Source organism: Amblyomma maculatum, chromosome 2 (assembly GCF_055883805.1).
Source record: "Amblyomma maculatum isolate TAMU_Amacu chromosome 2, ASM5588380v1, whole genome shotgun sequence".
In the NCBI taxonomy this organism is placed as follows: domain Eukaryota; kingdom Metazoa; phylum Arthropoda; class Arachnida; order Ixodida; family Ixodidae; genus Amblyomma; species Amblyomma maculatum.
In genome coordinates, this window is record NC_139345.1 from 168456918 (window position 1) to 168460731 (window position 3814).

General features: G+C 46.6%; 1 non-coding gene across 1 annotated transcript; it reads right to left on the reverse strand.

Moving 5' to 3' along the window:
* Positions 1–214: 214 nt before the first annotated feature.
* LOC146200395 (U1 spliceosomal RNA) lies at positions 215–375 on the reverse strand. Its single transcript, XR_014705376.1, has one exon. It is a non-coding gene; the product is annotated as a U1 spliceosomal RNA (small nuclear RNA).
* Positions 376–3814: the final 3439 nt, after the last annotated feature.

Consider the following 3814-nt stretch of genomic DNA (forward strand, 5'->3'; position numbering starts at 1 on the left):
GTTATATTAAACGTTGTTTTGTTAGTCGACGCCTCGTCTTTACGGGGACAGCACTTTCCTTCCGACCAGCCACGCAGCCGCCACGCCAAAGCTACCGATGGGGCCGCTAGCCACGTCTAACAACATGCCGGATGCTTGGTGGCGACTGTGATCGATCTCGAGGCCAATAGCATCGAATCACACATTTCAATTCTGTTTTCTGAATTCATATTATCGGGGGTTGGCGCGGACGCCGAACCCCCACTACCAAAAATTATAGCCCCGACCTTCCCAGTTTGGGGAGGTGGCGGGTGAGGCTGTTCCGTAGTGCAATGAAACTACCTCACCCGGGGACCGGCCTTAGTGATCACCGATATCCCAGCATCAGACAAGTACGCTGCTGACAGATGCCTGCGTTGACCCAACCTACACCGTCCGCCTATGTTTCCTCGGTGGGAATAAGTGTTCGCTTAAGAAGTGTTTCTAAACACCTGGCGTAGTACGGCGGAAATACGGTTTACTGAAACATTGAATGCGAATTGCGCAGATCTATATATTGAGAATATGTGAAGAAGAGCAATTTTTTATTATAAAACGCATAATAAACGGGCCGCTTTCACTCGTTTCTCTTCCGAGGACAGCGCACTCGAGCGGGCCCCGCGCCCGCTTGTTGGAAAGCATGGAGGTAAGAAAAGTAAAGAGAGAGCGTGACGTCACGTGGCCAAGCTTCGCAAGCCAAGCTCCGAGGAAACCGTTCCCTCCCCTTTTTTCGCTCTCCTAATTTCATCCTATGCTTTGAAGTTGGTATGTTTTAATGCGCGCATCTGCCTTGGCGCGGCTGCGCGGTTGTCTGCTGTGGCGAGCCACGGCCGGTCTCGGGGGAGAGCGCGCGCTCTTTCTTACGGCCTTCTCAATCGTCGCGGGAGCAATAGGAAATTTTCTCCTTAAGATACGCTCTCCGCCGCCGCAAGGGGCGCGACCTGCTCACTGTTCGCTCCGCCTCTGCTTCAGCGGCGGCGGGTGGCTTTTGCCTGGTTTCGCGCTGTCGCTCGTTTGTTTTGTGGTGAGTGCAGCCCCGAAATGAAAGAACACGGTAGGTGGATACTGCAGCAGCATGTCGTCAGCATTCGACAAGCATATGACACGCACTGCGGCAGGGTAGTTACTTTTGTCCCTTTTAATCCGAATTTTTCCCAAGCCTGCACAAGAATAACAAAAAAAAATCTGAATGAGCAGTGATCACATCGAAGCTTCTTCAAGGCTAACATTACAGCAACTCGTCTGCAACAGCAAAAACCATCTTTCAGCGCTACATGCGAAACCATCCATACAAAGCACCGAAGATGAAAATAATTTCATAAAAAATGTAATAGTTGCATTGCTTGCATGATAACACTCATTAGTATAGCACTCAAAGTAAAGACTGTAAGGTTGAGTTTTCAATGTTATTAAATTTATATATTAGCAAATGTGTTGTATTTAAACATTATTTTATTTTGCAAATAAACGCTGTTTTAATTAAATTTTACATGATATTATGCTTATTATGAAGACAATAAAGAAATAGTTTGATATTCATGACACCAATTGTGCCGGAAGTGGTAAAAAGAGGCTAATAAATGACAGCTGGTGATACTCGATTGCAGGGGCTGACGAGTTCACTTGCTTAATCGAAAGCATCCAAGAAACTTCTAAAGCGTTAAAGAAGGAAACTTTCACTGAAGAAACATTTCAAGAAATGCTGTTCATCACGAGTCTAGTGTACAAGTGGTAGAATACCTCCTGGGGAAAGGTGTCGGCTCCATCCTCACCTTGAAACACAATAGTGGCCCCATTGAGGCTCTCTTAGGGAAAGTAAGGCTAACGTGCGGAGAGAACAACATGCTAGATGCGAGGGCAATAACAGCGGCACTTGACCACGTTGTCAAGACGGACGTTTCATCTTGGAGCAAAATCAAGGCAGTTTTCGTCGATGCGAAAAAATCTATTCTGCTCGGCCACAATAAATAACCGAGGAAACGAAGGAATTGTGGTGGCATCTCCTGTCATCCCATTACTGTCACATATTCCGGATTAGTTTACATCGACAGATACATTCATCACATCACATCACATTTATTTTTATTGTTAGATACATATACATGGTTATCAGTATTACAGAAGGAGGTCTCGAAGTAAAAACTGTCCGGGGGACCTCCTATAACAAAATTGCACATTGATACGTTAATCAGTGACCTCGAGTGTGACGCTGCGCTATCTTTCTTGAAACTAGCGAAAGAAGCAGCCTCATGTAAACTCTTCTACGAGGACAAGAATTCTAGTGGACTGCATTATCCGAAACCAGAGTGTATTGCCCTATTAGATAAGGTTTTCTTAAAAAAGCAAACAAAAAAACTCGTGCATCTACCACACACAAATGCTCTCGAAGTACTTAAAACCTGATTCAAGCAGCAAATTCGCCATTGCTGGGTTGCCTGAAGGGATTAACAGTCTATAAGGTCCGCTTCTTTGATATCTGAAAAATTTATCACAATCCTTCTTTTCAATTATGCCAAGAAAGTGACAGACAGGAATTAAAGGCCAGCTCCCTATATAACCCAACCGGCCAGGAAGATATTGAGACTGAATTTTCTAGCCGCAGGTCAGGTTTTGATGAATTGATGAGTGTATAGTATAATGCATATCTTTGAAGGTCAACGTTTTTATTGTTTACCGCTCTTCTCAATTAGGCATGACTGTTTATGGCCATTTCGTTGATTAATAGTTGTTGTTTATGTATGTATTAAACCGACTACGTCTGTTATATACGTACATGCGTCAGTCGCGAGACTACATACACATATTCTGTCTTTCAACCGACTGATTTGTTTTGAACGAAGCTAGAACAGCTCACTCCACTAGACAACTGCAATTTTAACTATATACGTAAATTTTGTTCCTTACTCTGAATCTGAGACGCGCCATGAATTTTTGCCGGTGCCTTCTTTGCTCTAAACGAAAACAGAAGCGGTTGACAGAATTTCCAGCTAACAGTTTGCCATGCACTCAAGTCAGGTTGCGCTGCACCTGCTTACAGCTTTCGACGGAACACTGCACGGCCCGATGAATTTATTTCTGTACAAATTTAGGGGCAAAAATGTTGAAGTAAGAGTACCAGCTTCATTCGACCGTGCTCGGCCGCATTAACGAAGGCGCGCACGCGCGTGAGCGGTGTTGACTAAATTTTATTCCTCGTACTCGGTACATTTTAGACGCTCATTACGGCGTCCTTGTATAAACCATAAACGGTGAAATGTCAGGACCTGCGGGTTGCAACTGACGCGGGCGGAGCGAAGAGCGAGCGCGCGTTTCCCTTGCGCGTGAACGGCGGTAGCAGGGGCGCAGCAGTGGGGTGGCGACCACACCGAGGGGCGGCGGGCGGTGGAAACAGACCTCTGATGAGGCCGTAATTAGGGTAAAAAAAGCCGTAAAAGAAGAGAAGGGCGCTCTCCCTCGAGACCGGCCGTGGGCGAGCATGGGTTGTCATGCCGATTCCCCGGTGCTGCGCGCGCGGCAAACACCCCGCGGCGCCGATTCGCGCGTGCGCGAGGCACAGCGGTAGTAGAGATCAACATTACTGGATCGTGGTCTAATCACGTATAGACCGACTCGCTCCCTTTTCTTTTTTATGACTAGGCTTCAACAGTATTGCCGCGCGCTCCCTCCTTAGTTTTCCTTCCCCCATGTTGAAAAGCCGCGTTCTGCTGGTTACGTTCGGCACGTGCTGTGCAAAAGCCAGGAGTGGCTTCCGATTGCCGAAAGCCTCGGTGACGGACCAAATAAACTACATGAAAAA